Source organism: Phocoena sinus, chromosome 2 (genome assembly GCF_008692025.1).
Source record: "Phocoena sinus isolate mPhoSin1 chromosome 2, mPhoSin1.pri, whole genome shotgun sequence".
NCBI lineage: Eukaryota > Metazoa > Chordata > Mammalia > Artiodactyla > Phocoenidae > Phocoena > Phocoena sinus.
Window position 1 is genome coordinate 80,637,202 of NC_045764.1, and position 22,171 is coordinate 80,659,372.

The window sequence follows — 22,171 nt, forward strand, 5'->3', positions numbered from 1 at the left end:
ACTTTTCTATGTATCAACTCCTGATCTTCTCAGTAACCTTATGAGGATATTATCCACAGTTTATGGTTAGGGGTGGTGAGTCTCATAGATGCTACAGTAGTTACCTGGGTCTCCTGACTCCAAAACTTGGTTCCTTCACTATGATAATGTAACTTCTCCTTACTCTAGATATTTAATATTGCAATAGCTTACTAGCCTCCTAAAGTAATATCCTCTGCTACTCCAAACCATCCCATGAACTGATTTCCATCTAATCTTCCTTAAATATAGTTTTCCTCTTATTCTCCTGCTACAGACTATTGTATACCCTCTATTCTAGGCCTCTTCACGGTTCCGTGGATACACTAAGCTTATTCCTCCATTGTCACTTTTATTCCTGTTCTTCACCCTGCCTAGAATGTCCTCCAACTAATCTAGCCTCAATCATTTAAGTCAGATCAAGACTAATCTTTTCTGCAATAGTTTCTTTAACTACTTAGTCATGTTTTCTTTTTCATATATCCCATATAGTCTAAACCATGATACTCAGTCTTTCATCATTCTTCTAAACTATTTACCAAATAGCTCTTGTACATGTTTTTCCATTTGTTTAATGCTTATTATATGCTTTACTCTGTCTCGAGTCCTTTGTAGAGATTACTACATTAATGTTTGTTTATAATATCTGCGGTAGGTATTGTAATTGATTCCCACTTTGCAGATGAAGAAACTGAGAACCTGAGTAGCTGGCCCAAAGACACACAGCTACGAAGTGATGCAGCTAGAAATGCAACCCAAACTGACTGGCTTCAGAGTCCTTTCTCATAAACACCAGGCTCCACTGCTATGCCCATAAGAGTCAACCTTAGAGAAAAAAGTGGTCACCTATGTAACATGTTTGAAGAAGAACACCTGCCTCAAGAAGAAGCTATAATTAGGGCTTTATCACCTTTGTTTAAGATTTGGTCTTTCATGAAATGCAAATCTCACCAAGGGGCTCCAAGGTTTTAAGGCATATATCACTTTGCATCTTGGTATAAAAGGTTTATGAGACCATTCCTCGAGAGCAGAGGGAACACAGAAAAGCATGGAGTTGGGGAGAGTCTCCCACCAAAGGAGACAAGTAGTAGGATAGGCCAGATAGGAGAGACTTGAGGAGCCTTTAAGTCTTGCCTGCTTACTGTCTTGGCCATGGCCTGGCCCTATTCCAGCTAGAGAACACACGTCTGGAGAATAAGAACTAGGTCTTTTTCAGTCTTTGCAACTTCTGCCCACAGACATGTACAGAGAGCAGAGCACAGGTACACTGGCTACAGATGAGCAACTTAGAATGATGTCATTTCAGAGACAAGTTGTTTTAGTTTACTTGGTTTTTATCCTCACAACTCACCATTACTCCTTTTATTTCCCCCCAACTGAAGCAGACGTGGAAACTCAATGAATATAACTGATCAGAGCAGAGGCCCTTTGGTTGAATTAAAGAAGCCGTGCTGGGGCTTCCCTGGTGGCGCAGTGGTTGAGAGTCCGCCTGCCGATGCAGGGGACGCGGGTTCGTGCCCCGGTCTGGGAGGATCCCGCATGCCGCGGAGCGGCTGGGCCCGTGGGCCATGGCCGCTGAGCCTGCGCGTCCGGAGCCTGTCCTCCGCGGCGGGAGAGGCCACAGCAGTGAGAGGCCCGCGTAACGCATAAAAAAAAAAAAAAAAAAAAGAAGCCGTGCTGAAGTCTTACTTTACCTGCTGCTTCCACACTAGCTACAGCCCATACAGACCCTCTACAGGTTCCTAGGGCTTGGAGAGTACAGTTCAAACAGCCCTAATCCTCAAATGTGCACAACGTGAAATGAAAACCCAGAAAGGTCAAAACACTTGCCCGAGTTCCAACAGCAGAGCTGGGACGAAAATGCAGGTCTCCTGCCCCAACTTCACTGTTTTTCTCCCTGTGCTGTGTTGCCCTCCTCTAAAGCAATCACATCCATAGGGCTGGCATCTTCCTACCATGGCAACATTCTGTGATGCAGTAATCTAACTCTATCCTTAAATGATTTGACTTTGACCTTGATTCTCTGTAGTCAACATCTGTAATTTTCTGGAGCTAGAAAGTCTTTTGATACTAAAAGAGGTTTCTGTAAGAAAATCTTATGAGCAATTTTGACATGTATTGGAATTCTTACTTGGCACTTAAGCCGTATAAAGGAAGTCCACTTAGGAAAAACACCATCCTGGAGCAAAAGTTGCCACTGATTCTAACGTTTCCCATGTCTCTGTCCCACCAGGCTGGCTGGACACATTACCAGCCTAGCATCCTGTACCAAGGCAGGGCCTCAGATCCCTGTGAGAGCAAATTACACACCCCCATCTAAGCTTCCTAAGCACTTTTTGCTATCTTCATCACTCTGTCTTCAATATTTTTCAACGATTAATCCTTAAAAAAATCCTCACAAGGTAAAATATTACTCTCATTCTAAAAACAAGAAAACTGAGACTCAAAGACCCTAATGACTTACTTACTCAAGTGATGGGGCTAGAATATGAACAATATAGGTGTGGTTCCCAAACCATACACAGCACACTGTTCAAGCAGGTTGACGTCAGTTCTATCAGGGAGCACTTCTGCCCTTGGTGAATAGAAGGCGTATTCCATTTGGTGCCCAGCTGAGCTCCAACATACACTATTCATTATGTTAGGGGTGGGGCATGGGATGGAGGCTTAAGCCGGACCGCCTACGGTGAATCCTGGCTATGCTTCAAGCTAGCTGTACACAGTAAGCAAATTGTTTAACCTCTGTGTCCCTCGGCGGACTCATCTGACACATGAGAAAATAACAGTACCAACTCCCTCATGTTGCTGTAAAGATTAAGTAAGAGAGAATTAGAGGAGTGCCTAGAACCACAGAAGTACTCAGAAATGTTAGTTATTATTTGTTTCTACAAATACCAATAAGATCCCAATCTGAGCAGACCTTTCCTCTACCCCCATTTCCTTCCTGACTGTAGGACAGCAAAGAAAAGCCCATTGTAACAAGCCCCTCTCTTAGAGTTTTCATTTAGAGTGCAAACTGCCCAATGTTTTTTCAAGGTAGAGTAAGAATCATACTAATTCTGAAGGCCTGTGAGGAAGATAAAAATGTGTAGTGTTATATACAGTTAAAAGTTATTCCTTTTAAAATGTTACATGCTCTATAGGAGTGGATGAGAAACTTGCAACAATGATTTTATTGTATTTTATTGATTCTAAGCCATGCATATTTTCATATTTCAACGTTTCTGAAACTGGGATTGAGACCACAGATATTTCATATTCCTCACGTATAAACCAGGAATTATATTACCTATGTCCGAGGGGTGTTTGCAAGATGTGTAAGATTATGTGATAATGAGAGTGGACACATCTGTCGCATTTCTTGGTGAGGCAGTGTTTGGTTTCATTACTATCCACTTTCTTCTTTATCACTCCGTCCCTTACTTCAGCAAAATGTTATTTAAGCCAAAACTCATGAAGGCAGCCAGAGTGTCTTCAGTTCCTTACTTGGCAAGTTGGATTCTAGGTCCAGGTCAATACCACCTTGCAGAAGTCCTCTGATGGCCCAGGCAGGAGTTAATGTGTCCCTCTGTCTGTATCACGAGCCCACTTGGACACCACAGATACATTCTCTGAACCACACACACACCTGTACTACACTGCATTACATGTATTATAGCAATAGCATGAGGTAATACAATCTCTCATTTCTGCATCTGTCTTCCCTAATGGAATGTACCAGGGTGCCTGATATTTAATAGTCGTTTAATTAATTTTCAATGGGAAAAAAAAGTAATGAAGAAATGTACCAATATTTTATGAACTGTCACTGATCTGTTCAACCATAAACAGAACTCGACCTAAATGTTAGTAGGGTGTCAGGGGAGAGGATTTATCCTGTTCTTAATACAAATTTAATACCCTCTTGGATGAAGTAATTATCACACATTCTGAAAAAGTAAGGTTCAAATTTATAAGATATTATTGAATTTCTACAAGAGTTGCCTATACCATAAAATATTTCAGCCAAAAATATGCCTTATGCTAAAATTACACTGAATATATCTCTAACAAGAAATTATGATTATTGCTGGCAAACTGGTACACTGATCAGATGTCCACATGCCTAATTAATGAAATCTAAAGAGCTCTGCATCTTGGGTGTCTCAATAAAAATCTGTTCACAAAGTATTCTTCATAGATGATTAGGCGCTGCTAGCTTATTTTGCTCATTTTTATGGTTTTCGATCTGTCCAAAAAATTCACTGTAATAGCAAGAGCATATCCTTAAAAGCAATACAATGGGTTAGTAGTCAGTGACAATTTCAGACTGATTTCTAACTAACCAGCAGGCGCATGGAAATGTATTCTATAGTATTAATTATCAGGAAATGCAAATTAAAAACCAAACTGATATACCATTTCATACAGATGAAAATGGATAAAATTTTAAAAGCCGAGTTACATACCACATTCTGGAGAGTATGTAGAGCAACTAGAATTTTTATGCATTAAACAGGACGATGTTAAAGAATATAACCACTTTAAAAACTTTAGCAGTTTTCTTATAGAATTAAACCTACACTTACACTACGGCCCAGCAACTGCATTCCTATGTATTTACCCAAGAGAAATTAAGACATATTTTCTCAAACAAACGTATAAGAATTTCTATGCAGCCTTATTAATAATAGCCAAAAGGTGGGAAAATATCCATTAGGAGGAGAAAGGATACACAAATTACAGTATTTTAAAATAGTGGGACTTCCCTGGTCGTGCAGTGGTTAAGAATCTGTCTGCCAGTGCAGGGGCATGGCTTCGAGCCCTGGTCCGGGAAGATGCTACATGCCACGGAGCAACTAAGCCCATGCGTCACAACTACTGAGCCTGCGCTCTAGAGCCCGTGAGCCACAACTATTGAAGCCCACATGCCTAGAGCCCGTGCTCTGCAACAAGAGAAGCCACCGCAATGAGAAGCCCATGCACCGCAACCAAGAGGAGACCCCGCTCGCTGCAACTAGAGAAAGCCCACGCACAGCGATGAAGACCCAACATAGCCGATAAATAAATAAATAAAAATTTTAAAAATACAATAAAATAGTGGAGCACTAATCGGCAATAAAATCAGAATGAAACACTATTACACATGAATCTCAAAACGTGCTGAGCGAAGAAGCCAGACAGAAAAGAGTAAATACTCTTCGATTCCTTTTATATTAAGGTCAAAGCAAGACTAATCTATGACAACAGAAACTGAAAATTTGTTGCCTATGAAGGGTGGGGATTGACTTCAAAGAGACATGAGAAAACTTTTGGGGGTGATACAAATGCTCTCTATCTTAATTGGAATAGTAGGTGTGTTCATTTTTTTAAATTCTCTACGTTATAAACTTGAAATCTATGTATTTTACTGTTTATAAATCTCATTCCAGTAAAAAATTATATAAATAAATTAAAATATAGCATGTACTTTGATAATGGAAGTAGCACTTGAGAATCAATTTCCTGGAAAGGTGGAAACTGGTTTAATTGAACTTGGTATGAAAATTAGGACTTTTCTGGTTGCCCCAATTAGACCATGCAGTACTGAAAAATCAGTTGGGCTGTGCACTCAAAGACATAAAAGTCTAAACAGAAAGACATCCTGTTTAGGGAATAAAAGGTCCTTTTGACATCCAGTCTCATCACAAAGGCCAGACTTCAATTCTCATACCTGCTTGGAAATCTAGCTGACACAGAAATGCCTCCGTGACTGAGAACAGATCTAAGTTATCCAGAGATTTAACGTCACCCAGTTGGAACAACTACGATAAGTATTCAGAGAGAGATTTATTTCAGCGCTGAATGTTCACTGAACATCCTATGATACAAGGATGTCTTCCTTCCAAAAGTCGTATCTCCTCCTGTGCTCTTGATTGAATCATCTCTCACCACCTCTAGAATCATGCTCCAGCAACTTCTCTTCCCTTGCTTGTATTTTTTTTTTTACATCTTTACTGGAGTATAACTGCTTTACAATGGTGTGTTAGTTTCCGCTTTATAACAAAGTGAATCCGTTATACATATACAAATGTTCCCATATCTCTTCCCTCTTGCGTCTCCCTCCCTCCCACCCACCCTATCCCACCCCTCTAGGTGGTCACAAAGCACCGAGCTGATCTCCCTGTGCTATGCGGCTGCTTCCCACTAGCTACCTATTTTATGTTTGGTAGTGTATATATGCCCATGCCACTCTCTCACTTCGTCACAGCTTACCCTTCCCCCTCCCCATACCCTCAAGTCCATTCCCTTGCTTGTATCTTAAACCTCTTTCTCTCTACTGGGTCTATCCAACCCAAGCAATAAGCATGTTTATATTCTACCCTATTGTAAATAGAAAACAAAAGGCAGCCTTCGACTTTCCTTCAATGTTGTTACCTCCTCAGGCTACTGTACCTTTCTTCTACCTCACAGGAGTCCTGCTGTTTACTCCCTCATGAGTCGGTCATCTTCAACCTCTTGCTGTCCAGTTCCGGCCCCAGAACTCTATTAAAATTTCTCTTTAACTGGGCATATTGGTACAAAACCTTAATCTTCCCTAACCTCTCTGCTGCATCTGAAACCAGTAACCATTCAGCCTTTCTTTCCACCTCCACGACAATACAGCCTCTCTCTGGATACAGTTATTTTGACCACAGTGGTTACATGATGGAAACTGGGCCAATTAGCTTTTCTATCTTGGGAACTGGGAGTTGGAACATGGAGATTTTGTCAGATCTTTTCAGGCATTTCAACAAGGAAGTGATATAACGTTGTGACCTGACCAATCAACCTTTGATCTTTGGAAAAACTGAGCAGTGAAAACATACTTTCAGAACGACAACAAAAAAAAGCATGCAGACAGGTCATCAAAAGCAGAAATAAGAGACCACAGGGCCACAGAAGGAGCAGATCCTGTGTTTCTGACTGCTCTTTAGGCCTGTGTCTGGGGCCATTATGAGTTTTGTCTAAGGGATTGTGAGACACTAGCATAAATAAGTGTGTGTTCTTCTTTACAAAGAGGCCCTAACAAGGTCCTTCGCTGGTCTCTCTTCCTCTTTTCAGACTTCTTTTATTCCCCTCTCTTCTAACTACCAAATTAGTATGTCTGCATCTAGCTTCTGTTCTCTGCATTAATTCCTGTTTGTTGGTTGATCAGTTTGGTCTGAATGACTATTAACATCTCAAATTCAATATTTAAATTCAATAGTCAACATATTCAAATTCGTCTTCATCCATAAACTACAAAGTTCTCTAAATTTCTTGTACAGTACTAATTAGCAAAACCAACATTCTCTTAGGTGTACAGACTAGAACTCCAGGTTCACCTTTGCTTCCTCTATTTATTTGCCCCAAACTTCTAACTGGTTCTAAATCTTCTGGTCCTAAACTTGACTATTTCTCTCATTATCCACACCTCCTTTCCATTCCAGGAGCTACTGCCTGAGTTCAGGCCCTCATCCATGTTCATTTGAGGTCTTTGCCTTTCTTTATAAAATAAAAATCCACAAAAAATTAAACATTTTTATGGAGGTACTAAAATTTCCCCTCACTGTACTCTAAAGAACACTGTACTCTAAAGAATATATTAAAGAAGGGTAAGCTGGGACAAAGTGAGAGAGCGGCATGGACTTATATATACTCCCAAATGTAAAATAGACAGCTAGTGGGGAAGCAGCCGCATAGCACAGGGAGATCAGCTCAGTGCTTTGTGACCGCCTGGAGGGGTGGGATAGGGAGGGTGGGAGGGAGACGCAAGAGAGAGGAGATATGGGGATATATGTATATGTATAGCTGATTCACTTTGTTATACAGCAGAAACTAACACACCACTGTAAAGCAATTATACTCCAATAAAGGTGTTAAAAAAAAGTATATATTAAAGAACATATATTCACTTAATCCTCACCACAGACTTTTACACTTAACTACTGATATGACTTCCTAGCTGTTCTTCTCACCTCGCTGACTGTACATAACTCTAGATGTGTCCTTATTCTGTAGTAAAAGTGAGAATTTTAAATTCTAATGAATGTCATACAGCCTGCCAACAGAGCAAAACTTAGATGCTTACATAATTAGCATCCTCCCTCCCTTCCCCTTTGAGAGTATTAGATTCAGTGCAATTCTCCTCATTCAATGGAACTTCATTCGATTCTAACTTTTGGGTGAAAGTCAATTACCTATGCTTCAGAGCATGTAAGCAAAATGGGTGTGGCGATTATAAATTAAAATTAGTGTTTCATTAAAAAGAGGGGCAATTTCATCCTTTTCCTCTATCACAGGGTATATTTGAAGTAAATCTATAAACAAATTATTTCAAACTGCCTAATAGCAAGACATCTTTTAACTTCTCCAGCAAAAATAGAGCACATTCTATATAATAAGCAATACATGCCCCCAATAAAGAATTCAACATAACAAGTTCACTTCTTTAAAAATTTCTTATATTTTTTATTATGGAATACTAAATTATACATGGAAATTCTCTTCAGTTTAAAACGAAAACATGATTAGCATTGGCCAGCTCTTACTTCAAAGAACATCTGGGAATAAGTAATCACCAGAGAAGCAGTTGTTAACTTGATCTATGACAAGTCTAGATGCTGGTATAATTGAGATAAGAAAATAGGAAGAAATTAAGAAGGCAATACAAAAATTTTTATATCTCAAATAACCACAGACGTACAATATATAATGTCTATCGAAATTCAAGTTTTCAAAAACCCCTGTTCACAAATGAAGGTAAGCCTTTCCTCCCTCTCATAAAATTACACTAAGATTCAGTCTCTGGTTGTACCTGTGTTTACCTGGCCCCTTGACTCAGCCCAGACCCTTTCCTTAGGACTTGATGACAGCTAGAAAGAAGAGGCTCAGAGCAATGATGTAGGAAATTAGAGAGATGATCTCTGACAACAAGGAACCACAATCTGCTAATTTTTAATACATTTAAAAATATAATCTAAATATAAATTTAAAAAAATTAGTAGTGAGAAAGCCTTCTGAGTAAACTGCTGTGTCATAGAAAAAAGAAGAACACAGAAGGGGTTTCCCAGAGCACATACACTTTCTGTATGTCCTTGATATTAAAATCAAAGTAATCTCGACTATAATATTTGCATTCCAACCTCCCATCCAAGTCTACCCTCAGGATTAAAGGAAAGGTATGGCAGAGCTGTGGTATGCCACACAAACACCCTCTCCAGGACAAAGTCACTCATTCGCCCAAATGCCAAAGGCACGTAGCTGAGTCACTCTCCGAGAATGGCAGAGGCCAAGGGGTTATTGCCCCTCCTCTGGGTCAGCCCACATGCAATGACTAATTGACATGGGCACCCAAATGCCTAGCCCTCTTGCTTTAACACAGAGGCCATCCTAGGATCAGAAGTTCCTGTAGGATTGGCTGAGGCCTCTGTTGCAAATGCATTGTGGCTCAGCTTCACCCAAAAGAAGCTCTGCACATATATCTCTGGTTCATAGTCTGTTTCCCAGGAAACCTGACTTTAAAAAGTTGGTATGGGTCTTCCCTGGTGGCGCAGTGGTTGAGAGTCCGCCTGCCGATGCAGGGGACACGGGTTCGTGCCCCGGTCCGGGAGGATCCCACATGCCGCGGAGCGGCTGGGCCCGTGAGCCACGGCCGCTGAGCCTGCGCGTCCGGAGCCTGTGCTCCGCAACGGGAGAGGCCACAACAGTGAGAGCCCCCCCCCCAAAAAAAGTTGGTATGAAGGGAGTATGGAGGAAGTAGCTCTAAAATGAGATATTTTACCTGAATCCTCTCTGTTGGACTGGCAGTGAGGGCCCAGTCACTGATGCCAGGTAGAAAACTGATAGCCAATGGTGTACCGTGCAGCAGGACAGTTGTTAAAATATTCACTAGTGGTAGACTAGGGTGTGATACCAGAGAAGGAGATGAACTTGTATGTACAACATCTTAAAGTATTTTAGAGGTTGAGGAGAGGAAGTGATCAGCACTGTGAAATAGAATAGCTGTGGCTGGGGCCTCTTAATGCAGTAGAGAAAGACATTGAAAGGCTTAGAGTGATAAGTCAACAATTTAAGGCTAAATGTAAAGACAGCAGACATCCATGTCACCAGATAAAGAAATTCTCACCTCCTGCAGCAGATGCAGAAAAAAGCTGAGCATCAGACCCAGGAATTAATCATAAGAGTGGCAGAGATCCAGAGAATGTTTAATTCTCAACTTAGGCAAGCTGGCTGTGCCAAGGTTGGGGCCTTAATTGGGAAAAAATGGGACTATGAGTCATTTGCTGGGGACATCTGGGTTGATTCACTTGAAACTTTTTAATCCTCAGATTCCCCTGGATCCTCTGAGACTGCAAAAGTGGCCTCTTCCCCGTTAGTGGCTAGTGCTCCACCCTTGCTTAAAGACTTGCGAGAAAATCTGTGCACTCTCCATCAAGATCTACCAAAAATACTCCCATGGACCTCCAGACCGATAACTAGGGAAAAGTCATAACATAATCCAGCTGAATAAAACTGGACTCTGTTAAGGGAGCAAAAAGACAATATGTTGAAGAAATTGAAGGACCTCACCAACATATACGCACCAATAGGAACATATAGGAACTGACAGAGTACTTATGAACTGGATTCTGTGAGTACTAGATCCATGTGGAAGCATATAAAGTTAGATAGGGAAGAATTTACTGCTATTGAAGCAATCTTCTATGATATTGAATTTAACACCCGGCAAAGACCATGGGAGACAGTATTAACACAACTTTACGGTGATTCTTGGAGGCTTGGAAAATGTTATGGTCTATACCAAGTAGAAATAGTATAGCACACAGTAGAAAAAGGGTTTGTAAGTCTCAAAGAAGTGGGTGTACTAGAGTAGATATACTATATAAAGCCAAGGAACTGACCAGCCAAAAAATTTTCCATGGGCAAACACATCATTTTTCAATGAGATAAGTAATGCAGTGGTGAGTTTCCCAATGGCATCATTGAGTATCTCAGTGATGACTATCTTCTATAGGCCAGAGATGTTACAGAACTAGGCTCAAATGACAGTAGCAATAATAGGATCCCCCAACAATTTAGGTGAGGTAGTAGCATTGAACTATCAAAAACAAAGTGGGTGAAACTATCATAACAAACCACAATTGTGGGGTGGCAGCCATGAGGCGACTCAGAGAGAACTATGGAGATGATTAAGAGAATGCAGTTCCTAGAGGCAAGATAGATGCACACCCCTCCACAGATACTGTTTAAATTACATAAGAAAAAAATTATGGATATGTGATTAGAGAATTGAGGACAGCTTCCCCAGTAAGAAGATAAATCTCTTGCCTAGTTTCTGGACCAGAGCCAATACTCAAATCCAGAACCCAGTGACTGAAGGAGAGGCCAGGTCTCCATGAGGTGTGGACCCCACTACTATGACAGATGAATATGGTAATGATTCCCATAGACCTCCAGCAAAGGGCCTTACTTGTATAACCACACACTGGGGAAAAGAGAATATCCAGACACTTTGAGGACTGTGAGACACAGTCTGAGTTGGCATCGATGCTAAGCGAACTGAACCCTCTTTCAGAGTAGGAGCATATGAGAGCAGGTACTAAATGTACTTAGCTCAGCTACGAATCTCAGTGTGTCCACTGGATCCCTGGACTCACCCAGTGATAATTCCTTCAGTCTTAATGCATAAATGGAATGAACACATATGGTAGCTGGCAGAACCTCCGCATTGATTCCTGGGCCTGTGGGATTAGAGCTACCGTAGTGGGGAAGGCGAGTAAATAAAAAACATTATCACATCTTGGGGAATGCAAAGTTTAATATTACCCTTAAGGATTTCAGTGACGGCTGTCTCCATCCTATCCATATTAAACTCATCTCATTTAGTTCACTAGATTTGCCCCTACAAAACCCAGATAGATCCTAGTGGATGACAGTGAACTACCACAAGCTCAAAAAGTAATCATCCCAGTTGCAGCTGGTGTGCAGATGTGGTATCTTTACTAGAGTAGATTAACATAGCCTCTGATACATGGTATACGGTCATTGAACCAGCAAATTTATTCTCTTCTATCCTGAAAAGGAAAATGGTTCAGATGCAGTTCAAATTCAGGTAGGGCAGTCAAGCACGTACAATCTTGTCCCTGGGCTGTGTTTTCCCATCATGAACCACCATGTGCCACCATTTTCTCACCATGAACCAGGACCTAGACCATCTGCGTATTCTGAACATTACATTGGTCCACTACATGGATGATACCCTGTTAATTGGATCTAGCGAGCAAAACATAACAAGAAGGCCTTGATAAAACACATGAGTTTTCAGAAGTAGTCTAGAGGATACCCTGCTATTCCTTCCAAAGGAAAAAATAAATCAACGCCTCTCACATCCGAAGTGTGGTAGTCTCTTCTGGTTCTGGAAGTAATATAATCCATACTTGAAAATACTACTCTGACTCATAAGCTATATGAAAGACTGACATAGTTCAGACCCTATGAAAAGAGACATCCATGGTGAAAAACTTACCTTGTGGAATTTATGATGAACCCCAACAGGATAATGTTGACCCCTGGATTCTGAAGAAAGGTCATGACCTCTGCAGAGGAGACCTATATACTATTTTTTAAAACTTCTCCATCTGCAGCCGGGTCCAAATATGTATGGAGCACTTGAGCATGTGACATCACTTGACCACGCTGCCAGAACTACCTAACATGAGCTGAGTTCTGTCTCACTCACCAAATCATGAGATTGGGTGAACCCAATAGCAATCCACTGAAAAATGGAAATGGTATATCTGCGATTATCAGACAGGACCAGGGTCACAGGGCACAAGTGAGCTGCATGACACAGACTCTGGACATTCACTACTATTCACCAGTGTCTCTCCCTCAGTGTGTGGGTATACGTATGTGTGAGTGTGCTTACTTCCCTGTTGGAAGATATCCCTTGTTAGTGGCTAAGGGAAGAAGAAAAACATATCTGACCTTAGTGCATGGACAGGTTGTCTAGTATGTGGGTATCTCAATATGTGGATAGTCCACGAAAATGGACTACTGCTACACTATCCCACTCGACATGGCACTGAAGGACAGCAGTGAGGGAAAATCCTCCCAACAGGTAGAATTTGGGGTAGGTTACCTGATCATCCACTTTGTTGGAAAGAGAAGTGGCCCATGGTAAGAATATACGTGGACTCATGAGCAGTGGTGAATTGCTTGCCTGATTTCACAGGACCCTGCAAGAAGAAAAATTGGAAGATCAGGTTCAAAGAAACCTACAGAAGAGGCATGTGGGTGGATTTGAGGGGAAGAGCTCAAAGTGTGAAATTTTTGGAGTTGCATGTTATGGCCACCAGAGAGTATTCACCATGGAAGTAGCAATAAATAAGCAAGTAAACAATGATTTGACCAAATGTGGTTGAGATAGAGATTATGCATGGTCTCAACAGCATGGGCTCCTACTCACCAAGGCTGAGCTTGGTACTACTGCTGATGAATGCCCAACCCTCCAGCAAGAGAGATCGACGCTGAGTACCTGATACAACGTCTTTCAAGAATATCGACTAGTCACTCGGTAGCGATTGATTACGTTGAACTTCTACTCTGGAAAGGGCAGTGCCGCACTCACTGGAATCAACACAATTCCAGATATAAATTTGCCTTTCTCACCCACGTAATTTCATCTTCGACCAAGGGGACTACTTTAAAGTAGTGGTTGTACAGCCGTGTGCTTACCATGGATTCCACTAGTTCTATGACATACCACATCAAAACCCAGAAACTTCCAGCCTAATAATTTTAATAATAGTAGCCTTTGAAAACACATTTGAAGTGCCAGCTTAAAAATGATACCCTCATGGAGTGGGGTACCATACCACAGAATGCAGTGTATATTCTAAATCCATGACCATCACACGGTATTGTGCCCCCAGTAGATAGAATACATGGGTCTGGAAACCAAGAAGTGGCCCTGCTTATTATCACTCTCAGTGTCCCAGTTGGAATATTTGTACTTCCCATCCCTACAACTTAGGTTTCTCTGATTGTAGAGCATCTGACTCCAAGAGTGGGACCGCTTCTGTTAGGACACACAGTGAAAGAACTATGAAGTTTTAAAATATGGTTTCCATTTGGTCTCTTTAAACTTATGGCAGGAGGAATTGACTCTGATCATTAGGAGAATGTAGGGCCAAAATTACATTATGTAAACAAGGAGGAACACATCTGGCATCCAGAAAAGCCACTGAGGAAACTCTTCACAATCGCCTGCCAGATTTGATGGTAAATGGGTAAGAATGGCAAGATGATTGAGGTCTCAGATCATTCAGGGATGATAATCTGGGTCACCCCAGGAGGTAAGCCAGCTAGACCAGCAGAAGTGCTAGCCATTGGTAGGAGACACCTAAAATGTGAGGTGTAGGAGGAAGATGATGCGTTGTGGTCTTCAGGGCAGTTGCGATTACTAGGGCTGTAGCTCATTCTAATAACTTTGTTCGTGTAAGCTTCCCCGGGATAATAGACCAGCAAGCTATCCCAGATGGTTAACTTGAGATATGAAGCAAGAGTGTCTGAGAGGCACACAGGGCAGACTATAATGGATGCTAGAGTGTGATACCTTCAGGACCAAGGTACACATCCCCTGAGTCAACCCCTGGAATGGCCCTCAGCTGAAGGGAGTCTTGGTTCCTGGATTGGCACCGACACCAGTTCACAGGTTTCCACAATGTCCCTAAATATGCCCTAGTTTTGATCTTCAGACTATGTGACTCCAGGTCTACAAAATATTTTTTCTTTATTGTCACAATATATCGTAAGTAGCAGAGACAGCTAATGGGTAACAAATATTAATAATAGTAGTTGCCATTTAATATTTGCTTGCTCTGTTCCAGGCACTACGCTGAGTATTTTAAAAGTTATCTCGTTAAATCATGGAAACAATCCTCTAAAAAATGTACTATACTATTCCTGCTGTAGAGAGGAGGAAACCATGGCTTGGCATAATTCAGTACCTTGCCCAACACCACAATTCTAGAAAGTGGTAGTGCCTACATCTGAATACAGAATATGAAATTCCAAAGCCTTCACATTATATAACTTTTTAATATAGATAATTGGCAAAATATAAAAAGTAATACTTATGTCAGGGAGGACATAATTTGAATTTAAACTGCCTGATTATCCATTTAAATATACTACTGAATATACTAAATATAGATGTAGTAAATATTCTACTGAAAAGGCATTGTATTGATATATTGTACAGAAGTTAAGAAATTAATTCGTGATGGATCTTTATTAGAAATTGCATCTCTAAGGTAGATTCTTCATGTCCTAGCTGAGTCCAAATATGGAACACTATTCTAAGTGAAAGGTTTCCTAGCATCTGATAGAGCTCTCAGCCAGATGGTCTGAGCCTCGGAACTGAGGGGCCCAGAAATGCCTAGCCCTAAATATACAAAGTTGTGAAGTGTACATTTTTGGTTCCCAACAACTTGGCCTCATCTTTGTTCACCTTTTCTGCCCCACTGTCTCGAGGCCTCAAGTAGGCAATTACTCAGGTCTTAGCTGATCTACCACAACTTTTGGGAAAGAATCTGATGACTACACATGTTACAAACTGATGCAACCTAACTTATGTACTTTTCTTGGATGTTTGGAAGAATTTTAGACTCACAATTAAAGCATCAGTATTCTGGGGGTAGAAGGATAAGGATTGTATTGTTTTTTGTTTCCATTTTTCCAAACAAAAGAACTTCATGGCCCTGAAATCTTACCAAATAAATAAAAAGTCCTTTGTTACTTCTAACACACCTAGTTTATTTTTCTTTAAACTATTTTTTTTCATTGCCTACATGTTCACCTTAAATCATTTACACAATAAAAAGAAAACTACAAAGAAAACTTACAATTTTTGCAAGAGGGTATGAGGTAAGAAAGACATGTACATATATCATTACTGAAAAGTTTTAAAAATAAAAGACTCAAATTTTATTACATAACACTTAGGTATGACTCCAATAAACCCCTTATAAACAAATATGAATATCCCAATTGAAGCTAGAGTTCTGTCACCAATTTCATGGCCAGCAGACGGGAAAGCAGTCCCCTGTCCTCCTGCTCTGCAATTAAACTTCCTAATCTTTTGTTGGGTTCTCCTGAAAGCTCTATCATTCTTTATTTATTCTTTATTCATGGTCTCGCTTTCATAGATGATTCTGTGGATACATGAAATAATTATCTACATGTTTAGAATAATTTAAAACATTCCAAATAACTAAGGAAATGAGACACAAAACAGGCATGTTTTAATAGAGAGATGGACAAAAAAAATTAGAAAAAGAAAAGAATGGAAGGAAGAAGGAAGGGAGGAAGGGAGGCTGAAAGGAAGAATTGGGTTAAGGTGAGGAGGCAGAGACACTCAGAGCTGTCATGGCTTGTTTACCTTCTGGACAAGCTGGTCTGTTCTCCCTTTACGTGTTCTTCCCCAATTAAGTAATCCCTACGTCATTACCCTGCTAGGGATAGTGCTCAGAATCAGAAAGAATCGTGAATATGGTCTTAGACATTTTAGCCCAATTCTTTCCCTGATTTGCGTATCATGACAGTTCCAGAGTTCTCCACCAAACTGGAGATGCAGGGGTATTACAGTGTTACACGTCTATACCTAGGACAGCTCCTTTTAAAAACAGAGGACGGAGTGACCATGCTGTCATTGTGTTCAAAAAAAGGTCCAGTTATGCATCAATATAAGCAAGTTAATACTTAAAAAGCAAGTAAATCAATGGATTGATACTTGCTTTACAAAGATATTTAGCACAATTTTCCAGAAGACAAAAAGCTAGCTCCCTAGAGAATTTAACGTTGATGTTAGCTTGCAGATACTTTGAAAACCTATATGGTGCATAAATTAAGGAATATCTGAACACATAGTCAGGAATAATCCTCCCTCTAGTTTGTATTGGGGTTGTGTTTGTATTCAACAGTTAAAAAAAAAAAAAGAAAGAAAGAGAAAACAGGTTTTATATTGCATAATAAACAAAGCACAAATCCTGTTTGCCAAAGAAGAAATCTATAAATTTAATGGCAAAATAGGTGAAACATGAGGAATTACAGTTTTAATTTAAGACTATTGCCCTGCCCTGCTATCTTTAGGAATTGTTTGGACTAATGATTAATTAATTATTTATTTTTGTGTTTTTCTCCTTGAATTTCTTACCAGGCTATTATTTCAGGCAGGAACCAGAAAGATTACCTAATATGTTTTAACAATTAAGCAGTATTTGTTAATCAGAATTTGTTGACAGTTTTCCAAGACTGTAATTGAGGTTGCATAACCTTGCCTTCATTGATAAATGCAAACTGAACCATAGTGTTCAGGTGAGAAATATCTGATCACAATTTTGAGGGAAGTTACTTATTCACCAGATTCCAAAATACTGAACAATATGCTGACATTAAGAAACAGCTCAGTTTATCCTCTAATGTTCTACTCACACCAAGCACGGTACCTGCCTATGTCTTCTCTCCATAATAAGGCTCCAAGCCTCTTCTTTGAAGGACAATTCTTTTTAACCCCAGTACTTGCATGGTGTTTTACACAGAATAGACTACTAGTGAAGATGAAAAAGTAAAAGATATATTCAAGAGGAATCTATTGAGAAAATTAGATTTGAAGTCATAATTTTTAAAAATACTAACAATGTGAAGATATCAGCCCTTTATCCATTCACCCAACAAATATTTATTGAACGCTAGCTATGTGTTGTGACCTGTACTAAGTTGGGGTGCACAATGGTGGGGAAAACACCAACAGTCTCTGACCTCTGTAAGATCAGAATAAGCAGGGAGAATTAGTTAAGCAAGCAATAAACAACAGTATTTTCTTTCCAACCCACTTCTACCGAAAAAGTGACTCCTTGATGCCTACTCCATGAAATTCAGACCTCCCCACAGCCCCAATCCTCACCATATATTCTCTGCCAACATATCTCTTTACCTTTTGCTTGAAGAGAATGTACTTTCATTTCCTCATCAGACCGTTACTGCTGCAATGGGGAGTCTTACAATAAATTCCTTCCACCTGTAATTCATACTTAGCCTGCATTCACATTCACGACTTTGGCAGCCTACCCTTAATTCGCTCTTTGTATAATAATTTGGGTTTAAGTTCCCCTCTCCCAACAGATGTAAGAGCTTCTGATGGCAGGTCCTCTACTTATCATCTTCACATTCCTTCTGTAGAGCCTACCAAACTGCCCAAAGCCTTCTTAAATAGCAGCAAAACCAGCTTGCTGTCCTCCCCTCATTACTTTGTTATTTCCTCTTGACCCACAACATTCACTCTGCCTGGAATATTCTCTCTGATCAATAATCATAATCTATATCATTGCCTCTTTTTGAGAGGAGATACCAAGAAAAACTCTTTTAGCCATTATCTTTTATTGTTAATAATCTCAAACACAGGAAATTGCTGTATCGTATCACATCAGAACCATTTTCACTTACTAGGTCTTTCTTTCCTCTGCAAATAATGTATGTAAGCATTCTACCAGTTTTGCAGTGAGGATAAAAATGGCACAAGCCTTGCACTCAAGGAGCTCACAGTCCTGTGAAGAATAGAAAAGAAAAGCACTTGAAATTCAGACCTGACTAGATGGTGAGGGAGAGAGGGTTCAGAAAAGCCACGTCATCCGTCCTCTGCACAGGTCACTACACATTAAAACCACACAGACACATCTTGTCTGAAACTCACCTTGCTTCATTTCTGCAAAAGCTGCTCACAGCTCTGTAATTAACCCAGAAGGAATCCCCTAGACTACAAATGTTGTATAGCTTGTCTAATTAGGACAAAGGCAGCCGCTCAAGAGGCAGGATATACATCTCTCAATCAGGAAGATACAAGAGCTGTCCCTCAGGCGGCCTAAGGCATATAGCAAGAAGAGAAAATGTAAACCGTCACCTTGGTGTGCTGAGATTTCTGAAATGTGCATTTTGTGGACATGTTTCGAACCTAAGCTTGACTTTCTCCCGTCGTCTGTGACACTCCTGGCCCCACCTTTTTCCAGAGCCACCTGCTGAGGCCTCAGGACACACAGACTAATTTCAGTAGTAATCTAAGTAAAGTGTAATTAAGGTAAAGCTGCTGGTACTCAGAAATATGAAAAGTGTACTGTCTTTCAGGCATGGAGTTAATGTTCTAATTTCCCTTCACGAGAATGCTGGCTTTGAATTGCTTTTCTGGGAAAAGAGATGGATTTTGCATAACAGTAATTTCTTTTCTCTCTCTCTTTATGACCAATTTCTTTCCTCACCAAGACAATGTGTTGAGATCTAAGTCTCCGATCTTGGGACATAATAGTTCCCTCGGTGTTAATAATCAATCTACAAAGGGGTTAACTTACATTCCAAAGGTCATTTCAACTACCTCCCAAACCAAATAACTAGGATCCTAGTTATCCAGACAGCCATCTCCCGTCACTGTGCTATTTAACTAAATAGAAAATGACAATTCATCCAACGTTTCTACTTAACAATTTCAAATAATTAAAAAGTATTAAATAAAGGCCAATTATGATAAGCATAAATTAATATCTTATAATATAGAAAGTGCTAAGGGGAAGCCTTGAGAATCTTCCATGCCATCACAATGAATATATATCATTTTGTACAATATTGCAAACATAAGGTATCTTAATGTTTAAATAGTATTATCACGTATAAATATCTATTATAGCTATACTGGTTCTAAAGATACTGCAACAAATTAGTTAATTGTTCGCTAGCGTTTGAACTCTCGATGAAAAAGGGGTCACAGTATCTCTCCATTAGATTACAGATTGCTTGGTTTTATCACTCATTAATATTCACAGACATATAGTAACACATCTTTTGCAAGAAAATATGAACAGGCTTTCTTTTTTGGTCCATTTTCAACTGATATTAAGCACTACAGTAAATCATCTGTCCTCAAGCCATTTTAGATAACTGAACTAAGAGATGGAATCCACAATGAAAAGGGAGACAATATGTGGATTAACTGAGAAACAATTTTAAAATAGGCATCCAGAAATTGTTAAGTACTTTGACAAGTACTCTCTTGGTACTCCTATAGCTTTTTTAAAACCATATCTAGAGTCTTATAATTCTAATTACATTTGATATTTGAAATTTGTGTCACATCTTGTAGACCTTTAAAAATTTCTGCTTTCTAAGAGACAACTTTTCCATTTTCACTGAAGAAAGCTTTATATTCCAAACACAAAAATCAGTAAATATTAGCTTGTGGGTAGGGCCGGAAGGGCAGACAACTGGAAATGACTATGAGAGAAATTAATCCAGGCTTATAGTGTCAAGGGTCTTAAGAGGAAGGTAATATAAAAGCCAGTAACTCTCAAGGAAAACTTACAAAGCCAGCCTCAAGTTTTCTCTCCATAGATTCTAGAGTTGGCCACACTTTGCCGCTCCTAACTGACATTCCTTCCTGTCACCATCATTATGGAGAAATTTAGAGATTTCAAGATCAATCAAAGAATTCAGTACGGGTTTTTCTCAGACTCTTCATTCACTCTTTTGGGGGAAATTTTTCTCCAGTATGAAATGTCACAAGTAAAAACAGCTATGTGTAATCAGCCATACTGCCTCCCATCTTGGAATAAACAGATATTCTAAGAATTCCTTCTAGAAAACTGAAAAAGACCACTGGGAATTCCCTGGACTTTTTTATATAATTGTGTCTATTGCTGAATCCATTGGGAGCTGGATGCCATAAAGCAGAAGCCAGGATGGTAATGACCAATACTGTGGACACAAGTTGGGTGTACCACAGGACTAAACAGGAGAGAGGTAGACCACATCCTAGATTATTAGCTGAAGTTAAAAGGGGAAGATTAAGATCAAAGGAAATGAAGGGGGATATGAGGCATAGAGCCAATGAGGAAAGTACTGTTACTAGAAACACCAAACTGAAAAAGTAGTACTTAATCTCTGAACCCCTGATCAAGAACAGGAAGACACAACACAGGGAGTTGACCTGGACTTATACTGTGACAAGGTTCTGACCTAGGTAAAGTCAGGCAGGCAATTCCCCTGTTTTTAACTGTTTGTATTCCACCTCTCTTGAAGCTACACTTCTGCCTTTCAGTGTTTATGCTCATGAGCTGCACGGGTACTAGATCCTGACATTTACCTTAGAGTTACTGAGTGTCTCCTAAACTCAGACCTCTAAACACTGAGAATAAATCAGGGTCACTGGTCATAGGCTAATCTCTCTTCTTGTTCTCAGGACTATTTTACAGTGGTAGACTCTTCATGAAACCCATACCTTCTGTAATATAGAAAATAACTAGTATTTGCTGCCTCTTGATACCATGGAAAACACACATAAGAATGTGAGAATCTCAGGGCCTTTGATTTCAAAAAAAATTTGGGTGTCCAAAGCTATTCCAATTTGTTCTAAATGTAATTGCTGAAGAAATTACTACCTTAAGTCACAGTAGAGGTTTGAATATTTCCTTCTGACTTTACTTTTTTGCTGTTATTCCCTACTTTGTATACCAGCCTCTCTCCTTCCCTTACTAGTCTTTTTCTCTAATAACTGATATTACAGAATTCAAATTAAATATAAAAGCAAACAAATTTACTGAGTACCCCCCTTTTATATACAAGTTAGTGAGCAAGTTGAACATAATTACAATTAAGAGTAGCCAGTATTCCTTGGACATTTAATCTATATTATTTATTTAATCTTCATGAAAACTCTATGAAGCAATACTCTTTATGGTGCCATTATTTTCTAGTTGAAAAGTTAAGATGCAGAAATTTCAAGTAACTTGCCAAAGTTTACAGATACTTGATGTGTTTATAGCCTTGCTAGGAATTTTTTTTTTCAAGTTACATGCAACAAAATAGGTTTAAACTATAGGTCAAGAACAAAGGTGAAATCTCATGAGAAAGTATATGATGCATTAGTAAATGAATGATGCAAATAATTTAGTACTATGGAATTGTACAAAATTTCAGTATGTGGAAACTCTGAGTAATCTGTTTAATTGGGGCAGAGACTGGGTCAGGGATCAGAAGGTAAAGCTGAAAAAGGCAATCTGGGATGTGCTTGGGAAACGTGTCTTTTTTCCACACTAAGTAGTCGAGGCTTCATTTCATATACAATGTG

The 22,171-nt window shown here is 39.7% G+C and overlaps 1 protein-coding gene across 1 annotated transcript in view; it reads right to left on the bottom strand.

Moving 5' to 3' along the window:
• UNC13C (unc-13 homolog C) overlaps positions 1 to 10,221 on the bottom strand; it is a 586,631-nt gene extending 576,410 nt beyond the window's left edge. The window contains exons 1-2 of the mRNA XM_032622977.1: positions 10,127 to 10,221; positions 8,550 to 8,621 (exon numbers count right to left, since the gene is read on the bottom strand). The gene's annotated coding sequence lies outside the window, so the exon portion shown is untranslated. The remainder of the gene's footprint in view (positions 1 to 8,549; positions 8,622 to 10,126) is intronic.
• Between the last annotated feature and the right edge of the window lie 11,950 nt (positions 10,222 to 22,171).